This window comes from Mesoplodon densirostris, chromosome 1, assembly GCF_025265405.1.
Source record: "Mesoplodon densirostris isolate mMesDen1 chromosome 1, mMesDen1 primary haplotype, whole genome shotgun sequence".
Lineage (NCBI taxonomy): Eukaryota > Metazoa > Chordata > Mammalia > Artiodactyla > Ziphiidae > Mesoplodon > Mesoplodon densirostris.
In genome coordinates, this window is record NC_082661.1 from 109,844,956 (window position 1) to 109,871,709 (window position 26,754).

Here is a 26,754-nt window from a genome sequence, read left to right on the forward strand (position 1 = left end):
AGAAAGCTCTCCAGACCTGAGCTGTGCTCCTGGGCTTCCCTTGTAAAATATCACCTCATTTCCTGTGTGTTTGTTTCAAAGGAAAACTTTGTTTTTTATGCCTTTTAGCAAACTGTATTCTGTTCTTCTGGTATTTTGTCATTGCAATTATGCCTTGGATTGCAGCTTAATTGTTTTTCTTTTACTTTACTTCTCTGTAATTGCCAAGCTTACTAATTTTATTTTCTTTTAAAAATACTTTTAAATAATTCTCTTTCGGGCTTCCCTGCTGGCGCCGTGGTTGAGAGTTCGCCTGCCGATGCAGGGGGCACGGGTTCGTGCCCCGGTCTGGGAGGATCCCACATGCCGCGGAGTGGCTCGGTCTGTGAGCCATGGCCCCTGAGCCTGCGCGTATGGAGCCTGTGATCCGCAACGGGAGAGGCCACAACAGTGAGAGGCCCGCGTATCGAAAAAAAAAAAAATAATAATAATTCTCTTTCCTTAGCACCAAAAAAAAAAAACTTACACACAAATCTAACAAAATATGTACAAGATCTATATGAGGGAAACTACAAAGCTCTGATAAAATAAATCAAAGAATAACTAAATAAATGGAGAGATACTACATGTACATGATAGGAAAACTCAATAGTATAAAGGTATCAGTTCTTCCCAAGTTGATCTATAGACTCAGTGCAATCCCAGTCAAAATCCCAGCAAGTTATTTTGTGGAAATCAACAAACAAATTCTAAAGTTTAAAGTTTATATGGAAAGGCAAAGACCCAGAATAGCCAACACAGTATTGAAGGGGAAGAACAAAGTTGGAGGATTGACACTATTTGAGTTCAAAACCTACTGTGAGCTACAGTAGTCAAGACAGTGTAGTATTGGCAAAAGAATAGACAAATAGATCAATGGAACAGAGTAAAGAGCACAGAAATAGATCCACACAAGGATAGTCAATTGATCTTTGACAGAAGAACAAAGACAATTCAACGGGGAAAGGATCATCTTTTCAACTAAGGGTGCTGGAACAACGGGACATGTACATGCAAATAAATGAATTTAGACACAGATCTTAAACCTTTCATAAAAATTAACTCAAAATGGATCATAGATTGAAATTTAAAATGCAAAACTATGAAACTCACAGGAGATAACATAGGAGAAAATGTAGTTGACCTTCCTTGGGCTTGGCAATGGCTTTTTAGATAAAAAAGCACAGTAAAAGAAAAAGTTGTACTTCATTAAAATTATAATAAAAACTCCTGCTCTGTGAAAGACACTGTTAAGCAAATGACAGGCAAGCTACTGACAGGGAGAAAATATTTGCAAAACACATATCTGAAAAGGCATAGTGTCCAAAATACACAAACTCAACAATAAGAAAACAAACCACCCAACTTAAAAATAAGCAAAAGATCTGAACAGACATCTCACCAGAGAAGACATACTGACGGCGAATATGCATATGAAAAGATGCTCCACGTCTTTTGTCATATCTCAACAACAATGAGATACCGCTACATACCCAGTATACCAAATACTGGCAAGGATGTGGATCAAACATGATCTTTCATTCACTGCTGATAGGAATTCAAAGTGGTACAGCCACTTTCAAAGATAGTTGGGCACTTTCTTACAAAACTACACATACTCTTACCATATGATCCAGCAATCGTGCTCCTTGGTATTTACTCAATTAAATTGAAAACTTATGTCCACACAAAAACTATAGAATGCACTACACAAGGAGTATACCCAAACATAATCTTTGGACTTTAGTTAATAATAATATGTCAATATAGGTTCCTCAGGGCTTCCCTGGTGGCGCAGTGGTTGAGAGTCCGCCTGCCGATGCAGGGGACACGGGTTGGTGCCCCGGTCTGGGAAGATCCCACATGCCGCGGAGCAACTAGGCCCATGAGCCATGGCCGCTGAGCCTGCGCGTCCAGAGCCTGTGCTCCACAATGGGAGAGGCCACAACAGTGAGAGGCCCGCATACCGCAAAAAAAAAAATAGGTTCCTCAGTTGTAACAAATGTACCACACACTCATACAAGATGTTGATAATGGGGGAAACTGTGTGTGGGGTGGGGCATGTGTGTGAGGGAATATACGGGAACCCTCTGCTTTCTGATCAATTTTTCTGTAAACCTAAAATTTCTCTGTATTAGTTTGCTAGGGCTCTTGTAACCAAGTATCACACACTGGGTGGTTTAAGAACTGTAGAAATGGATTGTCTCATGGTTCTGGAGGCTAGAAGTCTGAAATGGAGGTGTTGGCAGGGTCACGCTCCCTCTGACTCTGGATGGGACCCTTCCTGGCCTCTTCCAGCTTCTGGGATGGCTGGTGGTCCTTGGTGCTCTTGGCTTACAGCTGCATCACTCCAGTCTCTGCATCCATGGTCACATGGCGATTTTCCCATCATCTTCACTCTCTGAATGTCTGTATCCGGGTCCAAATTTCCCCCTTTTATAATGACACTCGTCATATTGAACTAGGGCCCATCCTAATGCCCTCATCTTAACTTGACTATCAACAACGACTCTATTTCCAAATAAAGTCACATCCACAGGTAGTGGGGACTTCCACATATCTTTTTAGGGGATACGGTTCAAACCATAACATGCTCTGAAAATAAAGTGTGTTAATTAAAAAAAAAGATCCTCTTTCCTCCTATGGATAGAAGGAAGATAGGGAAGGTGGAATCTTAAAAATAATACAAATGAACTTATTTACAAAACAGAAACAGACTCACAGACATAGAGAACAAACTTATGGTTGCCAAAAGGGAAAGGGGGGGAGATAAATTAGGAGTTTGGGATTAACATATACACACTATTATATGTAAAATAGATAAACAACAAGGACCTACTGTGTAGCACAGGGTACTATATTTAATATCTTGTAATAACCTATAATGGGAAGAGAATCTGAAAAAAATATATGTATAACTGAATCACTCTGCTATACACCTAAAACTAACACAACATTGTAAATTTAAAAAAAGAAGGGAGGGCTTCCCTGGTGGCGCAGTGGTTGAGAGCCCGCCTGCCAATGCAGGGGACACAGGTTCGTGCCCCGGTCCGGGAAGATCCCACATGCCACAGAGCGGCTGGGCCCGTGAGCCATGGCCGCTGAGCCTGCGTGTCCAGAGCCTGTGCTCCACAATGGGAAAGGCCCGCGTACCACAAAAAAAAAAAAAAAAAGGAAGATAGGGAGATGTGAAAAAATAACTTTCCCAACTTTGGCTTAACTCCCTGGCATAGATATTTGACAAGTAAGAGGTATAAATTCTAAGGCTTGGTGGCATTAATAATATGATTTTACAGCAACCTCAGTATTCTGTGAAAGTAAGGGGAAAATATTTAAGTCAAAAGAAAAATGATCCCCTCCTTTTTTTATATAACATACATAAAATTTTTTTAAATGCCTCCAAATAAAAGCTATAATGGATATCAATGTCTAAAAAGCAGCAAGTTAAACTTGAATAGCTTTAGAGATGATGTCATATTCAATGGCATTGGGGCAACGAAGTCAGGACTGAGGGAAGAGAGAAATACAGTTTGTGATTGTGTATATGATTACCTAGTAAACTGGCTGGTTAGCCACCTTGGTTGGAATACGGTGCTAATGAGGACACGGCCTCAGATTTCCTTACGAGCCAGAACTGTCCTCTGTTCCAAGCCGTGGGCTGTGATCTGGACCCCAGCCATCTGTCTCATCAGATCAAGCAGTGTCTCTGGGACAATGCGTACAAATCCACCTGTGCCAGAGACAAGTGGCTGCCTGCTGTTCAGTATCCACTCCCCCCTCCCACTAACACAGGTAACCCTGATTTTGTCCAAGATAATGTGCCCAGTTAAGAACAGCCATCTCCCTAGGTTCCAGGAGACCAATTCTGCTTGAATCACGGTTGGACGTCCCAGAGAAGGGCTCTCAAGAACTTGGCCCTTTCCTCCTCTTCCTTCCTGGTTGTGGATACAGTATCTGGAGGTTTTGCAGTCAAGTCTTGACCATGACTAGGCAGGCCTCCCTCTCAGGAAGGGGAACCGATAGAAGAAATCTGGGACACCGAGCAAACCCATGGGGCTGCTTCTCCCTCTCTCTCTCTTTTTCTCGTCCCCCACCATTTCTTGCAGTTTTATTTGTCAAAGAAACTAGGTCGTTTGGCCTTTATGATTTGCCACAGTTTGGATGTTGCTAATTGCATCTGTGCGCTCTCAGTATGTGCTTCCACCCCGTTTCCTGTAAACTGATAGCTCTCACATCCTGCTCTGATTCAAGCTGGAGTCTTTGGGAGGATGGGAGGAAATAACCTCACAGATGCTTCCATCATGAGACACACAATGTACTTATCTTTCTTTCTGTGATGTTAGCAACCACTGATGATCATGAGGGGCTCCAAATATATGATAATCTATAATTTTCATATTCTTTCATTTATAGGCAGTTGATAAAGGGAGACTTTTCCTCACCAACTGTTTGGCTGCTTTGAGGAACAGTTCATATAGAAAAGATAATATAAACTCTTGATTCTTTCCCTTTATTCACCACTTTCCAAAATAATGGGTTAGTTTCCTAGTATCCTCAAAGACCACTAATGAAGAGGTTTTTAATATGCTCATTTGTGTGTTTGTTTGATCATGAATTACTCCTGGACTAAAATATATGTGAGTGTTTAAACCTGTAGCTGTTATTATTTTTAGTAATGCTCAAACCGTCCTACCTTTGGCCCCAGTGAATCTCTTCAGGTGGCTTCTGGGTCCATGTTATGCAACCCCAGCAGTTCTGACAGCTTCCTTGATGCCTGGCCTCACAAGATGCTACAGTCCCATCTTGTGTATCTCCTGGAATCAGACATTTCTCCAAGGAGCCCTGGTTCCTGTTAGTAGGAAAAGGTACTGAAGAACCTTAATCTGGTACTTGTGGTACTTATTACTAGTGGGCTGGTCATTGTTCAAGACTTTTTCAGTGGACAGAGCTAAGACACATGCATTTTTAAAAGATTGAATATTAAGTACATTATGAGTTTGTGAACTTCCTTAATTTTATATTTGACACTGAAATCTTACTTCCTAGCTACGTTGACATAATTATTTACTTGCTTTTGCTCTCATCCACCTATCTTGGTTTCAGAATACCAATAGCAGTATTATTACTAACAGTGTGGTTACACATTTTAGAGTTCTTAGGATATATTTCTTTAGAAATGCAAAATCAAATTACTCTGTTTTAAAGTCAATTAGAATAATTTTCTCTGTGCGGTTATGCCAGACAACTCAATATACAGTTAGATTTGTTTCAGTTTGCTTTAGATTTTTAGGGATTAATATGTAATTTTGTTTCATAAAACATTTACATAGTTTCAAAATTAACTCTATAGAACAAGTTGTATTCAGAGAGGTCCAGCTTTTATCTCTTTCTTTTCCATCCTGTTTCTTTCTATCCCTTAGAAATAACCATTCTATTTTGTCTTTTAATTCATCCTTTCATGTTTTATTTTAATATAAAGGGACATATTTATATACTCATATTCACCCAATGGTAGCATAATATACACACTTTTTCACCTTGCATTTAGCAGGGCGTGGGGACATATTTCACAGCAGGGTATAAAGGCATACCTCATTCCTTTTTTTTTTTTTTTTTCCTTTTGCCGTACGCGGGCCTCATCACTCTTGTGGCCTCTCCCGTTGCGGAGCACAGGCTCCAGATGCGCAGGATCAGCGGCCATGGCTCACGGGCCCAGCTGCTCCGCGGCACGTGGGATCTTCCCGGACTGGGGCACGAACCCGTGTCCCCTACATTGGCAAGCGGACTCTCAACCACTGCGCCACCAGGGAAGCCCGCCTCATTCCTTATTTTAACTCAACTTTGTGGATACATAATACACAACCACTGTATTCAACCAGTTTCCTGCTTTTAGACAACTGGGTTATTTCCATTCTTTTGGTATCACAAATAGTGCTACAATGGATACTTCTGTGTGTACTTCTATTCATTTTACTGTCTTTGAGATATATTAATAGAAACAGGATTGCTTTATCAAAGAGAAAGTGTGTATGTAATTTTGCTTCCCTCCATTGGGGAATTTTGTACATTGATTTTTACCTAGTAGGCTTGTTAAATTCTCTTTAATTAAAATGACTTATTGATGGCTTATTTAAATTTTTCTATTTATACAATAATATCATCAGCAAATAATGACAGTTTTATTTCTCCTTTTACATATTTATATCTTTTTCTTGCCTCATTGCTCATCTAGCACATCCAGTAAAATGTTGAATGGAAGTGTTGAAAGCCAATTACTTTTGTTCTTAATCTTAAAAGAAATGCTTTCAACATTTTACCATTAGTTATGATGTTTGTTACAAAATTTTTAAATGCTCATCATTAGGTTATGGAACTTCCCTTCTCATTATGGTTTGCTAAGAGATTTTATCATGATTAGAAATGAAATTTTACCAACTGTTTTTCTGTACTATTGAGATAATCATATGGTTTTGTATTCCTTATTATTGCCGTGAATTTAATATATCACTTTCCTATATTAAACTAACCTCTTACACCCAGGATTAGACCTTCTTGGCCATTCGTCTTCTTATATATTGTTGAATTTCATTTGTTCTGCTGAGGTTTTCTGCATTTACACTCACAAGTGAGATTGACCTACAGTTTTACTATCTCATATTGTTCTTACCAGGTTTTTGGTCCTAAAGTCATAGCTCACAAGTGAATTGGGGATTTTTTCCTCTTTATATTACCTGGCAGTTAAGTAATTATTTCTTCCTGAGTGTTTGGTAAAACTGGTGGTGAAGCCATCTGGGACTTGTGTTTTCTTTGAGAAAATATTTTTAAACTACTGATCCAATCATCTTAATCATTTTAAGACAGTTCATCTTTTCTATTTCTTCTTGATAAACTGCATTTCAAAGGAATTTGTCCAATCCATTAATTTTTTAAATGTATTGGCATAAAGGTGTTAATCATATTTTATCTATTTTATTTCAGCAGCATGTGTCTCCTCTTCTTTTCCAGTATAAATCCCTCGGGACTTTGTTCTCTCTCTCTCTCTCTCTCTCTCTCTCTCTCTCTCTCTCTTTTCTCTCAGCTTTCTTTGTTTTTGTTTTTTTGGCTGCGCCGTGCAGCATGCGGGATCTTAGTTTCCCTACTAGGGATCGAATCCGTGCACCTTGCAGTTGAAGCACAGAGTCTTAACCACTGGACTGCCAGGGAAGTCCCTCTCTTTTTCTTAATAAATCTCAACAAATGTTTTCTATGCATTTAATCTTTTCAAAGAACTAACCTTTGTTTTGGTTGATCCTTTCTAAGGCAAGTTTGTTTACTTTATCATTACTATCTACTTTATCATTCCTTCCTTCTACTTTCTCTGGATTAATTCTCCTGTGTCCTTGAAGTTAAGTTGGATGCTTACCTTATAGACTACTATTTTGGTTGTCCCACAAATTTGGTATGGAGTATTCTCATTATTTTTTATGTCTAAATATTTTCTCATTTCCATTACAATTCTTCTTGGACCAATGGGTCACCAGAAGTCTATTTTTAATGTCTAAGTGTATGATTTTCTATAGGTTTTTGTTGTTGCTATTGTTGTTAATGTTCTCTAGCATAATGTCTGATGCCAATCCTTCTAAATTTGACGGCACTAGCTTTATAACCTAGAAAAATGGCCAGTTTTTGCAGGCATTCCATATATGCTTGAAAAGGATGTATATTCTATAATATTTAGGTATAATGTTATATATTATCTACATACTCATTACTATTTGGTTTGCTTGATTTATCAATTATAGTTTGTCAACTACAATTATCTGCAGAGAGAAATATTAAAATCTCCCATCATTAAGATGAATCTTTATATTTGTTCTTTCAGGTAAGTCAATTTTCGATTTAGGTATTTTGAAGTTAAATATGAATTTCCTACAAATTCATTCTTATGCATTGAAACTTTTATCATCTTTAACACTAGTAAATCTGTAGCAAAACTTGTTTTTTTAAAAAAATAAGTTTATTTGTCAGCTTTTGGGGGGTTAATATTTACCTGGTACATGCTTTTCCAGTCCCTGCCTTTCAATCATTTAAGATTCTTGTGTTTTAGGTATACCTCTTGTAATCAGCATATGCATAGAATTCTTTTACCTCAGTCTCATATGCTCTGCTTCTCACGGCAGAGTTTAGTCATTTTACATTTATTATAGTTACTGATATAGTACATTTGGAGTCATTACTATAATCTTTTATGTGCTTTTATTAGTCTGCTTTTTCCTATTTATATTTTCCTCCTTTTTTGCCTTCTTTTGGAATGATGGAGGGTTTTTTACCCCCTCATTCCATTTTTTTCAGTCTACTTAGTTTGGAAATTATATTTTCTTTATAGAACTCCACTGCATGGATGTATCATATTTTATTCAACCAGTCACCTACTGATGAACATATGGGTTGTTTTCAGTCTTGCTTTTATACATAGTACTGCAATAAATAGTCTTTTACCATTTCTATTTTTAAAGGGTGGTTTCTAGTCTTATGATAGCTACCCTAGATCTTCAAATACATGTGCATAGCTTATAAAGACTAAAATTAAATAACATCTTTAACCTCCTCTTGAATAATACAAGAACTTTCAAAAACTTTGATAATGACCAACACTCTTCCAACTTACATTTCATGTTGTTCAGAATTTTAATACTCCACTGTTTTTTTACTATAAATCAAATCTTATTGAATTATTTTATATTGTAAATGTACATTAGATTTACCTACATATTCATCATTTTCTTTGTTTACCATTTTTCCTTGTATAACAGGTCTTCCATCTGCTTCCATTCCATTTTAGAATTCACGAGGTTCCTTGGATCGGAAAATTGGTGTCCTTCCACAATACTGGAAACATTTTCATCCACAGTCTTTTAAAATATGGATCCTCTGTCTCTCATGCTGATTCTCTGTTATGACATGTCACACCCTATCATTTTAGCCTCTCTGTTTCCCATCTCCTCTTTCACATTTTGTTTCCTTTGCCTCTCTACGCTGCATTCTGGGAAGTGTCTTTGACCTGTCTTCAAGTTCACTAAATTTCTCTTTAGCCATATCTAATCTTCTGGTTAATCCATCCATTGAGTTTTCATTTCATTTATTGCTTTTTAATTTTGATTGTTCTTCTTTTCAAAAAAATCTTCATAGTCATTTTGTGTGATCTGTTGTTCCTAGCTCATATTTTCAAGTTGTCTTTGAGGATTTGTTTCTTCTTTGTCTTTATTCTGCTGGTTCTCACACATACTACCTTATTTCTTGTAGATTTTTGTGATTTGTGCTATGAGCAGCTTATTTCCTTGGACCACTATCTCTGGAAATTCTTTGAGTTCTGGGTTGATGTAAAGCTCCTCAAAGAGGATTTACATTTAGTTTTCACAGTAGCCTGAAGGTGCTACCAACCTGGGATGACCTTAAACAAAATTATCCACTTGTGATTTTTGGCAGCTACAGAGCTTATTTGAATTTAGTCTGAAAACTTGTGTAATATCTTATTTAGAGTTATATATTGCAGGGGAGTGTCTCTCTTTTCCCAGCTCTGAGTCTGGACAAGTAAGTTTCCTTGCTTTACCTTCTGCACATTAGGGTTTATTTCTGGTTCATCCTAAAGCTTATAATCACAGGCCTTTGGGGGCCCAGTCTTATGCAAGTCTTTTGCGTCAGATTCCTTACTAGGGGTGGTTGCCAGGCTTTTCATCTGGCCTCACATCTATGTACTCATCAAAACAGAAGCCCAATCCAGTTTTCAACAGAAACCCTCAAAATGAAAGCTAGCTTTGTACTTGCTTCACTCCTAAAGTTTGTGATTTTGCTTTGTCTTGAGTCTCTGTGGATTTCTTACTTTGATTCCATCCATCAACGCATTTAAAAGGAAAAATGTAATTTTTATTCAACAATGTAGTCATTTCAACCAGAAGGGTTGGACAAAGTGCCCAAACTGCCTGAACTGCCAGAAACACAAGTTTACTTTTGGTTTTGACGGAAACTCTTTGGTGACTCTGGGACTAAACGCAAATGGCCCATAGAAAACTATTCACACTCCACCTCTCCTCCATGGATGGGTCCCTTTGATGAAAGTCAGAACAATGAATCACCAATTTATAATAAATGACTAATGGTGGCGTTCCTGGCATGTTACCTGTCACAGATGAAGGATACATTTTTCTAAGCGATTCTCTTGAGGAAAGAGTGGATTGCTCTTGTGTGAAGGTTAAAGAAATCTGATAAAACTCCTTCAGCTCTAAGATGAACTTTTCAGGACCATTTCAAAATGTTCCAAAGAGAATGATATCCAGGTTTATAATGAGTCCTTAAAGCAACACTTTAGCTGCCAAGGATAGCTCAGGGCATTTTGAATCCTACAGTTACCGTCTCTCCTGAGACTCAGTGTTGTAGCCGTTCACAACTTGAAGACCATGATTTATTTATCCCCCAATACTATGAGAACCAAAATGGATTGAGCTCATTTAAAATGCAGATGTCACTGCACTTTAATTACAATTGCCCCTGTGATCTTTATTGTGAAGCACAGCCCACAAATAGAGATTAGACAGATCTGGGTTACAGCAGCAATGAAATATTGTGGCCTAAGATTGAAGTGAGTTTTGAAACACACACAAAGAAAAGGGGGAAACATGCCCAGAACAAACTTGGCTGACATCAATTTTTTTTCTCCCCTTTGATAAGTATCTTTTTTTTTTTTTAGGTTTTTAATCTATTTAATTATGAACATTTCAAACATGGAGCAAAGTTGAAGGAGTTTTACAGTGAACACCTGCATACCCACAACATAGATTTTATCATTAATGTTTTGCTATACTTTATCACATAGCTATCATCTATCCATCAGTCAAACCATATTTCTCGGATTTATTTTCCTATTCTACCACTTTCTCCCATCCTATTCTCTACTTAATAAATTATTTTCAGCTTTTATATTTATTAATATCTTCCTCTAGTTCTAAGTTTGTTTTGCTGTTTTCTTTGAAATGGCTTACATTAAATATGTGGCTTATTCATTTTCAGTCTTCCTTACTTATTTCTAAAATCATTTAAGGTTATAAATTTTTTCTGTTTGACCTTAATATGTAGTACTTTCATTCTCATTAATTTCTAGTCTATAATTTTGGTTTTGATTTCTTCTTTGACCATGAGTTATTTAGAAGTGTTGTTTGATTTTTGAAGTGACAACTTTTTTTTGGCTGTTTTTGTAATTAGAAGTTAGTTGTATTGCACTGTGGTCCAATAGCGTGACTTTTATGATTCCTACTAATAGAAATGTATTATGCTTTCTTTTGTGACTTAGTACATGATCAACTTTTGCAAGGGTTGCATAGGCATTTTCTTAAGTTACCTTATAAAATATAACTTATCTGTTTTTCTGATTTCTTTATATATTTTAATGGAATATCATTTGGTATCTTGCTTCAGACCCCATAGAGGGATGTTCCTCATGACCTCAGGTGGAAGAAGGAAGGGGATGTGTTAATTATTCCATGGACAGTGTCTCCTTCAAGAAACTAGAAGAAGCTGGTGAATATTTCTAAAGACTTCTTAGAGGCACAAAGCTAGCTCCAATTCATGGAAAATGTCATTTCCTTTAGAGACAAGGCCGCATCTCCTTTTTGGGAAACATGACTTATCTAAATGAGATACCAAAGAGGCGATTGCATCCAGCTCACCCTTGATACTCACACTCAGACTGCGGCTCACATTGCATGCTTGTCAGAGATCATTCCTGAGCCACACACACCCAAGAAAACCAACAAAAAAAACAAAATAAAATCCGCACCAACTGTTAGAAATAACTCAAGGAGGCCACGACAGCACCACTTTACCCTGAGGCCTTCCGGCTCACAGTGGTTCCAATTTTGTGACATCTTGGACTAATTTTTTTCTTGTCCGTTTGCTCCTCTTCATAATGACGCCCACATCACAAGAGGTCATGAGGCTAAATGCATGTGAAGATAAAGCCTGTGCAAATGTTGGTTGAGATAAAGCATGTATATATACAAAATCATGGCTAAGTGAATTTTAGAAATGGAATGTAGAATGCAGAATAGCAGGAATCCCATGCCCAGAATGAAGAGACCCAAAGTATACTCCTCTTTTGATCCTGCTGATGGCTTCTTTTCAAGTTACAATGTCCACACGCCATCATGACAGAGAGTGGGAGGACAACAGCTTAAATGTCTTTGCTCTGTTGGAGTAATGGATCCTGGGATGGGCAGGGACAGGCCCTCAAACCAGAAACTCACACAGATTCAGATGGCCCTCTCCTGTAGGGGTTCCTCTATTCAAATGTTAGTGTTTTGGGGGCAGTATTTTTTTTTTTGGCTGCACTGGGTCTTCGTTGTAGCATGCGGGCTCTTCACTGCAGGCTTCTTTCTAGTTGTGGCATGCAGGCTTCTCTAGTTGTGGCACACGGGCTTAGTTGCCCCACGGCATGTGGGATCTTAGTTCTCCGACCAGGGATCAAACCTGCATCCCCTGCATTGAAAGGTGGATTCTTAACCACTGGATTACCAGGGAAGTCCTGGGGGGAGTATTTGTTCACAGGGATGGTGATGGGGAGAGGTTGTCACTGGGGAAACCTTATGACCAGCTTTGCCCCCCCAAATCCTGAACTAGCCTGTTTAAGCAATGTGCCCCCTTCTCAGAGTCAGGGAACCTATCCTGTTGGTCTGTGTCTGATACATGTGGCTCCAGCACCTGGTCACAGGTAAGTGGATCGTGGCGGTTGCCTTTCCCAAAGCCAGCTATGGGCTGGCCTGTAACCTATGAGATCAGGTATCACAGACAACTCGGTGCATCTTGGATGATGGGAACTAACTGAACCAATCATAGCTTTTTTTCAGAGCTTCTGAACATGAGCTAGACCCCAGAAGGGCCCACTTACAGGCAGCAGCAGGAGCAGTGGAAACAGTGCTGCAGAGGAAGTGATCCACAACTTCCTCTATGGGAGGAAGGGAATAGTGAGGTTTGGGGTGTCCCCAGGGCCACTGGCAGTCTGTGAAAGCCACCGTGATCTGGAATGGTGCCTCAGTCATGAACATTTGAAATTACTTCTACTCCACTGTTTTTTTAGTAGAGTTGTTTCTTCAAGAAAACTGCTCCCTGATCTTGGCTCTCCCTTGCCTCTCAGACCATGTGCGTGTCTTAACACATCTGGTCATGGTAGTCCAGTTTTCCTAATCACGTTGTTACTGTGCTGTGAAAAATGGAAAATGTGAGTATGTAGGATACATGGTCTTACAATGTGAATTACTGAGACTTGCAATGTAACAGCTTATCAATCCCTAGGAGATATTGTTATTTGATATCTTCTTAGGGAAAACTTGTCTCTGAATCTTAAGCTGGAAAGTCACTAGAAAACTGTTTAGAAATTAATTAAAATCACATGGTTTCTTATTTTTTTTTGGTATGTGCATTAAGAATAGCTGTCAGGGCTTCCCTGGTGGCGCAGTGGTTGAGAGTCCGCCTGCTGATGCAGGGGACACAGGTTCATGCCCCGGTCTGGGAGGATCCCACATGCCGTGGAGTGGCTGGGCCTGTGAGCCATGGCTGCTGAGCCTGCGCGTCCAGAGCCTGTGCTCCACAACGGGAGAGGCCACAACAGTGAGAGGTCCGTGTACCGCAAAAAAAAAAAAAAAAAAAAAAAAAAAAAGAATTGCTGTCAAATTGTCCATAAAGTTTGTGTACTGATCCTCAAAACAACTGATAAAATCTTGATTATGAAAGGGAAAAGATCTGAACAGACACTTCACCAAAGAATACATACAGATGGCAAATAAGCATGTGGAATGATTCTCAACACTATTTGTTATTAGGGTACTGCAAATTAAAAAAAAAAAAGAGATACTATTTCACACCTATTAGAAGGACTGAAAGTCCAGATAATTGACAAGACTGACAAGAAAGTGGAGCGACTCTCATCCATTGCTGGTGGGAACGCAAAATGGTACAGCCTTTGGAAAACAGTTTGGTAGTTTCCTATAAAGCTTAACCTAGCTTTATCATACAATTCAGCCATGTCACTCCCAATTTACCCAAGTGAGTTGAAAATTTATGTCATACAAAAACCTGTACATGAATGTTTATAACATCTTTATCCATAATCATTAAAAACTGGAAGCAACCAAGATGTCTTTCAAGACAAATGTATGAACAAACTGTGTTACACCCTAAAATGGAATATTATTCAAAGATAAAAAGAAATGAGCTATCAAGTCGTGAAAAGACACAGAGGGGACAAATTTACTGAGTGAAAGAAGCCAATATGAAAAGGCTACATACTGCATGATTCCAACTAGTGGACATTCTGGAAAAGGCAAAGCTGTGGAGGTAGTAAAAAGAGCAGTGGTTGTCAGGGGTTTAGGGTATTAATTGTAGCGAATGTACCACATTAATGTCAGATGTTAATATTAGGGGAAACTATGGGGTGCTGTTTCATACACTGTAAGCAATTTAGTGGATATTGATGCAAATGACTGTTGCCCACAGACGTTAAAACATTTTTTTCCCATTGGAAGCATAATTGGTTTCCTTTCTACCACGAGAGAAGCCAGTGTTGCATCTATTAAGCCAATTCATGTTAACATTCTTATTGCCTCTCTATGTATCTGCTCTTGGGATTTTCCTTTTAATCAGTTGAAACCAATTATTGTTTCTAGGGAGTGAGTAAAATTAACTCTTAGACATGTGTTCACTTTATATTAGTATGAAGTCACGATATTATACTTAAAAAACGGACCCTTTAACAATCCTATAATATACAGGTATAATATACAAACAATTGGTTTAATATAACTAAAACATAAAGTTTGTTCATGAAAGCCTTTATAACGTTAAGCTGCAGAGCTTGGCTGTCATTACGTATGTGATAAAATGTTATTAAAAAGAAGTTTGGGGCTTCCCTGGTGGCGCAGTGGTTGAGAGTCCGCCTGCCGATGCAGGGGACACGGGTTCGTGCCCCTGTCCGGGAGGATCCCACATGCCGCGGAGTGGCTGGGCCCGTGAGCCATGGCCACTGAGCCTGCGCGTCCGGAGCCTGTGCTCCACAACGGGAGAGGCCACAACAGTGAGAGGTCTGCGTACCGCAAAAAAAAAAAAAAAGAAAAAAAAAGAAATTTGAATCCAGGCAGTGACAGGGGCATATTCAGTGTCAGCTTCACGGAGATGAACCTGATGGGACCAGACTGGAGGCAGGACAACCAGGTAAAAAACCACTATCAGTGTCCAGGTGAGAGATGACAGGGCTTGAATATGAGCAGCTGTGCATACGAGGTGAGAACTGTTTAGCGGGAACTGATAACTGATGGGTCGGAAAAAGGTCCAATGAGCACCAGGTCTCTGAGTTCTGTGAGCAGGTGGAATTAACATTGGAAATGCAGAAGGCAGAGGTAGAGAACAAACGTATGGATACCAAGGGGGGAAGGGTGGGATGAAATGGGAGATGGAGATTGACATATATAAATTATTGATGCTAAGTATCAAATAGATAACTAATGAGAACCTACTGTATAGCACAGGGAACTCTACTCAGTGCTCTGCGGTGACCTAAATGGGAAGGAAATCCAAAAAAGAGGGGATATATGGAACATCCCCTCTCCCGTAAACACCCCCTCTCCCGTGAACACCCCCTCTCCTGTGAATACCCCCTCTCTTATGAGCATCCTGCCACAGAGCAGTGCGTTGTTCACCATCAAGGAATCTACATGGACACGTCATGATCGTCCATAGTCCAGAGCTTACGGTCAGTTTCACTCCTGGCATTGTACCTTCTCTGGGTTTTAACAAGTGTATCTCATACATACTCGTGAGAGTATTGTTGGGGAGGAAGAGATTATATTCAGCCTTTCTAGGTTCTTCTGGTTGCTCTTAAGAATTAAATTTATGGGAGACAACAGATGAACTGGAGAAAATCAAACAAAGTTGAATAACACATATACGTGGGAGAGACCCAGGAAAACTGACTGACTCACCAAAATGGCTGAAGCCTTCCTCTTCAATACCATCCTCACCTAAAGGCAAAAGAGGATGTCCAGCCAGGGTGGAGAGAGTCCATTTGGGGAGGTGACCAGGAAAAACACAGTAGACAAGGGTGATTGTGATGCAGATTCAAGTCCCTGCCTTCTCCTCTCCATCTGGTCAATGTCCATCGTCTTTCTTGATAAGATTTTCTAGAGAACAGGGACTGGTGGGTCACCCTCCTCTTCCAGGTCCTGGCAGGGAGTCACCTTTACCAATGGAAAAGCAAAGGTTCAGCAAACCAATGTGTGCTGTGCCACCTAGGGATGATGGATGGAACCCAGTGGTGTGGCCTCAGATCTCCAGGAGTTTCCCCCACCACACCCAGCCCTGTGTTCTTTGCCCACATCTCTGGCCATCGCTCTATTTCTGTCATCAAACACCACACCACACCCCATCCTACCCCACCCTCATCTAAATTCTAATTCAGGCAGCTAAGGTCCTTGCGGAGTTCTTGCTGGGCCTTGATTGTTTTCAGCTCGAAAGAGTCAGCATGCTCAAGAGACACTTTGGGAGGAAAATTGGGTTCCCCTGCAGTCCTGCCTGTAAAAATTCTAGTATGAAGTTTCACGGTCCAGAAGCTGAATCAGTAGATGGTTCCATCTCAGGAAACCAGTCTCTCGGTAAAGGAAAACAAAGGTTCATGGGTGGAACACATGATAAACCTGGGTTCTGAATACTGAGTGCTGCCCGTCAGGGAGATTTCTAGAGGTCAGGTCGAAGCATCTTGGGCAGTTTGAAATGTCTCTGATGCTGCATATTCAGGTCAACTTTCCGAGTGGCTTCCACAGCAACAGGCATGAGGAATACATATTTTGCTGTACAGTAGAAACTAACACAACCTTGTAAAGCAACTATACTCCAATAAAAATTTTTAAAAACACACAAGAAATGTAGAAGGAACAGTGTCTTGGGGTGGGGCAGGTGATGAGTGCCATTTTGGACAGGCTTCATGGGAGGTGGTTTGGGACTCCCAGTTGGAGAGGTCTAGAAGGCAGCTGTGTACGCTGGTCTAAAGCTCGAGGGAGAGGTCAGAGCTGGAGTAACACTTAGGAGATGAGGGGTCAAGACCAAGTGAATTGGTACAACAGCCCAGGGAGAATGAAGATGGTGGGCCAAGCCACCTCTCTTTAAACACCAGTGTTTCCGAGGCAGGTGGAGAAAAAGCTAGCTCTGAAGGAAACCAAGAAGGGACAGTCAGAAAAGTAAGTAGGAGGAAGCAAGAAGGAAAGGATTTCCATAAGAATGGAGAGATCAGAAGAGTCTAATTCTGCAGAAAAATGAAACAATTCAAGAAATAAACATACCCATGCACTTCCACTGCACTGGGGAATATGCAGGCCACAGAGGGAATAGAGCTGTGAATGGGAGGTGAGCGTTTGGAGGATCAAGCTGGCAGGTCTCTGGAGGTAGCTTTAATCTGAGAACAAGAACCCAGTGAAGATATGACTGAAGGTGCAGTCGGGGGAGAATTTATGGCTGGAGAACCCACTGGAAGTAGGCAAAAGGGAATCCAGAACTTGGGGGAAGGAGGGGTCTTGGTCAGGAGGAAGAACACTTGTGCTCTGACCTGCAGGGGAGGGTGGGCAGAGAAGAACACATCCTGTCCATCAGGAAGTGGGGCAAAGAGGAAAGTTAGACCCAATGGTCTCAACTTCCTGTATGAAGTCAGGGGCAAGTTGGTGGCAGAGTTTGAACGTGTAAGTAGAGCGTCTCAGGGAGCTTAAGGGGGGGGACAGTTGGAGCTGTCACCGAAGGGAGCTGAGTGGGGGTGGACTGAGCACAAATAAAGGGGCCCACTGAGCATGCGCTCTTCAGTGGCCCTGGTCTGCATCTCCCTGACGTCTTCCCGCAGAGCCCAACCACTCAGCAGAGGGACACAGATGTCACACAAGGAGTTCACTGTCCAGGGTTGAGCTATACTTGGGCAGGGGCAGCTGGAAACCTTCATGGCCAGAAAGAATTGGAATTAGAGGCAGGCTGGAAAGGAAAGGTAAACTGTGGGGGCTCTGGGGTGAAGATTGGAGGCGTGCATCCACCATGAGAAGGATTTCAGAGTGGACGAGCCCCCCTCAGAGTGTGGGTTTATTTCATGAAAGAGTAGAAAGAGCACTAGACAGAGCCAGGAGGTCAGGGGGGCCCCTGTGTAGCTTTGAAAAAATTCCATAACCTGTATCTCAGCTGTGTCATCTGTCTAATGAGAACGCTGGGCTAAAAGGCTCCCAAAGGTTTCCCTAGCAAGTAGCCTGGTATTTGTGTCCTGTCGGGTATTTAGTGATAAGTGGTCAGTATCTCAGGTCCTTTCTACCCTCTTTCTTACTGGAAAACTACCAAGCTTCTACCACAGTCCTTGGTCTTTCGGACAAGTCTTATCTCCAGGTGTCCTTCCATCCAGTGCTATCTCTGACCTGGCTTCAATAACCAAGCAGTTGTTCATCCTATAGTTTCCACTTATGCTTCCAATACCAGATCATCTGCATCACCAGTGGGACAGTGCTTCCCGCCACACACGCCGCGTCTTGCAGAGGCTGACTTGGGTCAGCCAGTTAGATGCTCTCCCACAGTGCAACTAACTTTGCTTTGATCAGTAAACATAATAACTCCTATTGATCTCATCTAAATTTTTCTTCCCCTTGTGGGCTACCCTGGTGGCGCAGTGGTTGAGAGTCTGCCTGCCGATGCAGGGGACACGGGTTCGTGCCCCGGTCCGGGAAGATCCCACATGCCACGGAGCGGCTGGGCCCGTGAGCCATGGCCGCTGAGCCTGTGCATCCGGAGCTTGTGCTCTGCAACAGGAGAGGCCACAACAGTGAGAGGCCCGCGTACCGCAAAAAAAAAAAAAAAAAAAAAAAAAAAAAAAAAAGCGGTTAAATAGACATAGCATTTAACCATTGGTAAGTGTACAGTTCAGTGACGTGAAGTATATTCAGACTGTTGTACCTCCGTCACCACCATCCATCCACAGAACCTTTTCATCTCCCGAAACTGAAACTCTGTCTCCTTTAAACACTAACTCCTCTGTTCACCTCCCTTAGCCCCTGGCAACCACCATTCTACTTTCTGTCTTTGTGAATTTGATTCCACTGTGTACCTCATATATGTGGAATCATACAGCATTAATTCTTTTGTGACTGGCTTATTTCACTTACCTTCACCCCTTCAAGGTTCATCCATGTTATTGCATGAGTCACAGTCTTCTTCCTTCTTAAGACTGAATAATATTCCATTGTTATTTTTGTTTATCTATTCATCTGTTGATGGACCTTTGGATCGTTTCTGTCTTTTGGCTATTGTGAATAGTGCTACCATGACCTTTAAACATTTTTCAATTGACAAATGTAGGATAAAGGGGAGAGAAATACAGGAGTATATGTGGATGTCAGTGGGACAGGAGCTGGTTACATCTCTGTGTAGAGAGAGGGCTTCTCAGGTCAGAACACATCAATGATTGGCTTGGAGGAGACTGTGCTTCCTGACTGCTTGGCTGAGGGAGCATTTGTTGCATCCCCTCAGCCTTCCGGGAGAGTGGGCGGAAGGGTCGCCTGACTGGCACTCATCCTGCACGTGTAGGAATGTGTTTCTCTCTGCATTTTAGAGGTGGTGCAGAAAGAGCATAAAGTACAAATAATCCTTCTGCTTTCTGGCATATCCGTTCCTGCCCACAGAAACTTTGTGTCCACGGAGGGGCTTTGTATACGTTAGGTGCTTAGGAAATCTGTGACGTGATTGAACAGCTGATGTATTCACTGACCAGGGAAAATGACCCACCTGGAGGGGTCAATGCATGGATGTGCAAGGTGGATTCCATACTGGACCCCTTAGCTGACAGCCAGGAGAAGAAAAGGAAATATCTGATGGACAATTCAGCACGCAGGTGACCCTTCCCCCAATTATTGATACTTTTTATTTGCTACCAGCATTCATTGGAATGTCGTTTTAAGAATGAGATGTGATATGTATTTTGATTTCAAGTATCTGAAGGGATCATAAGCTGGCTTCCATGAGAAGTGGTACTGAGGCGTCATGTGATGAGGGTCTCCCGGCAGGAAAAGAAGAAGGAACTAGTACTTACGGGGGTTCTGCTAGGTGAGAGGCACTGGCTTGGTTCACAGTGATAGCTTTCGTCACTGGGTACAATTTTGGGAGGTGAGGGTGAGCTACCCTTTAAGGAGAACTGACAACACAGGCTGATGCACCAAAACTGATCTTTGAGAGAGCGTGGAGCTGGGCTTTGCTCCCGAGGTCAGCTTAGAGCAGGTGTGGAAGGGCCGACTGGGATGTCTGTGGGAGCGTGGAGCTCAATGGACTCGGAGTGTTCCTTGGCCTGGCTCTGCGGTGGCTGACAGATGGATTGTAGAGCATGTGCTCTCCCTCCTCCTGGCAGGCAGACGTGGAGCCTACGGTTGGACTGCTACGGTCAAGAAAGCCCTGGTGATGGGCAGGCAGAGGCTGTGGTGCCACAGGGCCTGTGGGCAGCACCAGACCCCAAAGTTAGTTGATGAATGTCATGAATTTGCATATGAACAGAGCCAGGGCCATCACCTTCTAGGTCAAAGGGATAGATGTGGACCAAGACATCTCTAAAGCTCCAGTCCTTCCTGCTGTCAAGTGGTGGGGTAGTATCAGGAGAGATGGGAAGAGTGGCCTTTCCCCCAGTTTGTTCAGAAATTTTATTTCATCATGAGGCTTGGGCATCTTATGACCCATAAGTCCCTCCCATGAGTAAGAAAATGATTCCATACAGATTCAGATTTTTCTTGACATCTAGGAATCAACCATATTGAATAGATTTGCCCCTCATCCCATATCAATGGCTAAGAAATGGTAATAATTTCAGCCAATATTTACTATCCCCCCACTTCTGTCCATCTCACCACTACCAGCCCAGCACCGGCTACAGTGATCTCTGAACTGTACTATGGCAGCATCCTCTAACCTTCCACTATCCACTCTGGGAAGCTCGAATTGGCTCCAAACTGATGCCTGAAGGATCTTCTAAGAATGAATATCTGATTGTGTGTCTCTCCTCTGAAAGCCCTTCATTGACTTTCCATTGCTCAGAAGATAAAGACAGGTTCCTTGATGTGGTTGATGAAGGCTTGCATGGTCTGGCCCCACCACCCGCTCCAGCCTCACTGCCTAGCTGGGTGCCCTCATTCTCTGAGGCCCAGCAAACTGGCCTTCTTTTAGTCTCTTGTATTTGCCAAGCTATCATCTGCCCCAGGGACTTTGCACATGCTATATTTCCTGTCTGGAACCATTTTCCTCTTTTTATCTAGTTAATTCCTACTCATCTTGCTTCAGCGATCACTTGCTCAAGGAAGCTTTTCCTGATGTCTATAACCAGTTCAAATCTCCCTGTTATAGACTCTCATAGAACCATGAGCATTTGTACTTAGAAATAATTGCAATTTTATATTTATTTGTATTTTTTAAATTGATGTTTGTCTCCCTTCCAAAGTCAGCTCCAAGAGGGCAGAAACAATATTGCTTTTGCTCATCACTGTATCTCAATGCCTGCCATTCACTCAACAAATATTTATTGTTCACCTGTAATGTGCCAGGCACAGTTCTTGTGCTAGAGATGCTGGGATAAACAAAATAGACAAGATCCCTCTCCCCATGGAGCATGCTTTTTAGCACATATTGGTCTACTAATACTACTGTAATGAAATTATTCAATGCTTATAATGGGTATGGATACCAAAAATCATGTAAATCTTATATATTAATTGAGAAATGTAAAGATAAAACATTCTAAAACATTCAACATATTTACTAAATAAGGAAGTAGAGTGTTTTAATTGTGCCTAAAACTAAAGAACAAAGGGAGGAAATATTAGCCAAGAGGGTTTGACTCTAGGCCTTTACTGCTCAAGTAAGGAACCAGAATGTTCTGATGGCAGCCTCTTCAAAGCTCTAGTGATAATGGACACAGACAGCAGCGTCCAGGGCATCACATCTGGTCATGGCCCAAACCAGTCAGGTTCATTGCACACTGGACATGCAGTAATGTAGTAGAGTTTCATGCAGGGAATTGAACATGAGGACATCTGACATTCCTCACAATTTTATGATGCCCTTGTTTGGCTTGTGAGTCTATAGAAATAGAAAAGCTAATTCAAAAATTTTAATGAAAATTTAGAGAACCTAGAAGTGTCAAAACTATCCTGACCAAGAAGAGCATTGAAGAAATTACACTACTTGCTGTAAAGTGTAATAATCAAGACACTGTGGTGTTGTGTACAGGCATGAGAAATAGACACACAGGTAAATGGAAGAGAAGGGAGAATCCAGAAACAGAGCCACACTTTTACAATCAACTTATTTTTGACAACAGCACCAAAATAATTCAATGGTGCAAGGAAAACCTTTTCAACAAATAGTGCTGGAAATACTGGATATCCTTATGGAGAAAAAAATAGCCTCAATTTCTGTCTCACTACACACATAAAAATAAAATTTGAGATGACTCAAAGGTCTTCATTTAAAAAAAGAGAACCAAAAAGGTTTTAGAAGAAAATATGAGAAATTCTTTGCAGCCTTCAATTAGAAATAGATTTTTTTTTTTTTTTTTTTTTTTTTGCAGTACATGGGCCTCTCACTGTTGTGTCCTCTCCCGTTGTGGAACACAGGCTCCGGACACACAGGCTCAGCGGCCATGGCTCACAGGCCTAGCTGCTCCATGGCATGTGGGATCTTCCCAGACCGGGGCACGAACCTGTGTCCCCTGCATCGGCAGGCGGACTCTCAACCACTGCGCCACCAGGGAAGCCCAGAAATAGATTTTTGAGATAAGACACAAAAGAGCACTAACCTTAAACAAAAAATAAGTGATAAATTGGACTTCATCACAATTAAAAATATCTGCCCATCAAAAGACGCCATTAAGAAAATGAATAGGGACTTCCCTGGTGGCGCAGTGGCTAAGAATCCACCTGCCAATGCAGGAGATACGGGTTCGAGCCCTGGTCTGGCAAGATCCCACATGCCGCGGAGCAACTAAACCCACGAGCTACAACTACTGAGCCCGCGTGCCACAACTACTGAAGCCCACACGCCTACAGCCCATGCTCCACAACAAGAGAAGCCACCTCAATGAGAAGCCTGTGCACTGCAATGAAGAGTGGCCCCTGCTCGCCACAACTGGAGAAAGCCTGCGTGCAGCAACAGAGACCCAACACAGCCAAAAATAAAATAAATAAATTTATTTAAAAAAAAAGATGACAGACCTTCAAGATGTGGAGGAGTAGGAAGTGGAGATCACCTTCCTCCCCATAAATACTTCAAAAACACATCTACATGTGGGACAGCTCCTATAGAACACCTACTGAACACTGGAAGAAGACCTCAGACTTCCCAAAAGGCAAGAAACTCCCCACGTACCTGGATAGGGCAAAAGAAAAAAGAAAAAACAGAGACAAAAGAATAGGGGTGGGACTTGCACCTCTGAGAGGGAGCTGTGAAGGAGGAAAGGTTTCCACACACAAGGAAGCTCCTTTGCGGACGGAGACTGAGGGTGGCGGAGGGGGGAACCTTCAGAGCCACAGAGGAGAGCGCAGCAACAGGGGTGCGGAGGGCAAAGCGGAGAGATTCCGACCCAGAGCATCAGTGCCAACCAGCACTCACCAGCCTGAGAGGCTTGTCTGCTCACCTGCCAGTGTGGGCGGGGCTGGGAGCTGAGGCTCGGGCTTTGGTCAGATCCCAGGGAGAGGACTGGGGTTGGCGGCGTGAACACAGCCTGCAGGGGCTAGTGCGCCACAGCTAGTTGGGAGGGAGTCCGGGAAAAAGTCTGGACCTGCCAGAGAGGCAAGAGACCTTTGTTGCGGGATGTGCGAGGAGAGGGGATTCCTTCCCAGTGTGCCCGCAGAAGGCAGAGCATCACCTAAATGAGCTCCAGAGACAGGTGCGAGCCATGGCTATCAGCTCAGATCCCAGAGACGGGCATGAACCGCTAACACTGCTGCCGCTGCTGCCAAGAAGCCTGTGTGCAAGTGCAGGTCACTATCCACAGCCCCCCAGGGAGCCTGTACAGCCCACCACTGCCAGGGTCCCATGATCCAGGGACAACTGCCCCGGGAGAACACAAGGCGCACCTCAGGCTGTTGCAATGTCACGCCTGCTGATGCCGCCTCTGGCTCTCACCCTGCATTCCAATTATGACTACCGTACCCCTCCCTCCCCCCAGCCTGAGTGAGCAAGAGAGCCCTAATCAGCTGCTGCTTTAACCCCCTCTGTCTGGGAGGGGAACAGAATCCTGAGGGTGGCCTACATGCAGAGGCAGAGCCAGAACCAAAGTTGAACCCCAGGAGCTGTGCAAACAAAGAAGAGAAAGGGAAGCTTCTCTGTGCAGCCTCAGGAGCAGTGGATTAAATCCTCACAATCAAATTGATAAATCCTGCATCTGAAGAATACCTGAATAGACAACAAAAGTTCCTAAAATTGAAGTGGACTTTGGGAGCAACTGCAGACTTGGGGTTTTCTTTCTGCGTTTACTTTGTTTCTGGTTTTATGTTTATCTTAGTTTAGTGTTTAGTACTATTATCATTGGTGGATTTGTTTATTGGTTTGGTTGCTCTCTTCCTTTTATATACATATATACTTTTTTTCTTTTTTCTCTTTTTATGAGTGTGTACATGTATGCTTCTTTGTGTGATTTTGTCTGTATAGGTTTGCTTTTACCATTTGTCCAAGGGTTCTGTGTGTTCGTTTTTGTTTTTTCTTCCTTTACTTCTGACCCATGTGGCTGGAAGGGCCTTGGTGCTCCAGCGGGGTGCTGGGCCTGAACTTCCAAGGTGGGAGGGCTGAGTCCAGGACATTGAACCACCAGAAACCTCCTGGCTCCATGTAATATCAATCAGCAAGAGATCTTTGTCTCAACACCAAGACCCAGCTCCACCCAACAGCCAGCAAGCTCCCGTGCTGGACACCCCATGCCAAACAACTAGCAAGACAGGAACACAACCCCACCCATTAGCAGAGAGGCTGCCTAATGTCATACTAAGTTCACAGACACCCCAAAACACACCACCAGACGTGGTCCTGCCCACCAGAAGGACAAGATGCAGCTCCACCCACCAGAACACAGGCACCAGTCCCCTCCACCAGGAAGCCTACACAAGCCACTGAACTAACCTCACCCACTGGGGACAGACACCAAAAATGAGAGGTACTACAAACCTGCAGCCTTCAAAAGGGAGACCCCAAACACAGTAAGTAAACACAATGAGAAGACAGAGAAATATGCAGCAGATGAAGGAGCAAGGTAAAACTCCACGAGACCAAACAAATGAAGAGGAAATAGGCAGTCTACCTGAGAAAGCATTCAGAGTAATGATAATAAAGGTGGTCCCAAATCTTGGAAATAGAATGGAGAAAATACAAGAAACTTTTAACAAAGAACTAGAAGAACTAAAGAGCAAACAAACAATGATGAACAACACAATAAATGAAATTAAAAATACTCTGGAAGGAATCAATAGCAGAATAAATGAGGCAGAAGAACGGATAAGTGGAATGGAAGATAAAAGAGTGGAAATAACTGCCACAGTGCAGAATAAAGAAAAAGAATGAAAAGAAGGGCTTCCCTGATGGCGCAGTGGTTAAGAAACTGCCTGCCAATGCAGGGGACACGGGTTCAAGCCCTGGTCTGGGAAGATCCCACATGCCGCAGAGCAGCTAAGCCCGTGTACCACAACTACTGAGCCTGCACGCCACAACTACTGAAACCCGTGCACCTAGAGCCCATGCTCCGCAACAAGAGAAGCCACCACAATGAGAAGCCCATGCACCACAACAAGGAGTAGCTCCCGCTTGCTGCAACTAGAGAAAGCCCATGCGCAGCAGTGAAGACCCAATGCAGCCAAAAATAAAAATAAAAAATAAATTAAAAAAAAAAAGAATGAAAAGAATTGAAGACAGTCTCAAAGACCTCTGGGACAACATTAAATGCACCAACATTCAAATTATAGGGGTCCCAGAAGAAGAGGAGAAAAAGAAAGGGTCTGAGAAAATATTTGAAGACATTATAGTTGAAAACTACCCTAACATGGGAAAGGAAATAGTCAATCAACTCCAGGAAACGCAGACTCCCATACAGGATAAATCCAAGGAGAACACACCAAGATACATATTAATCAAACTATCAAAAATTAAATTTAAAGAAAAAATATTAAAAGCAGCAAGGGAAAAGCAACAAATAACATACAAGGAAAACCCCATAAGGTTAACAACTGATCTTTCAGCAGAAACTCTGCAAACCAGAAGGGAGTGGCAGGACATACTTAAAGTGATGAAAGGGCAAAACATACAACCAACATTACTCTACCTAGCAAGGATCTCATTCAGATTTGACAGAGAAATTAAAACCTTTACAGACAAGCAAAAGCTAAGAAAATTCAGCACCACCAAACCAGCTTTACAACAAATGCTACAGGAACTTCCCTAAGCAGGAAACACAAGAGAAGGAAAAGACCTACAAAAACAACCCAAAACAATTAAGAAAATGGTAATAGGAACATACATATCGATAATTACCTTAAATGTAAATGGATTAAATGCTCCAACCAAAAGACACAGACTGGCTGAATGGGTACAAAAACAAGACCCATATACATGCTGTCTACAAGAGACCCACTTCAGACCTACGGACACATACAGACCGAAAGTGAGGGGATGGAAAAAGATATT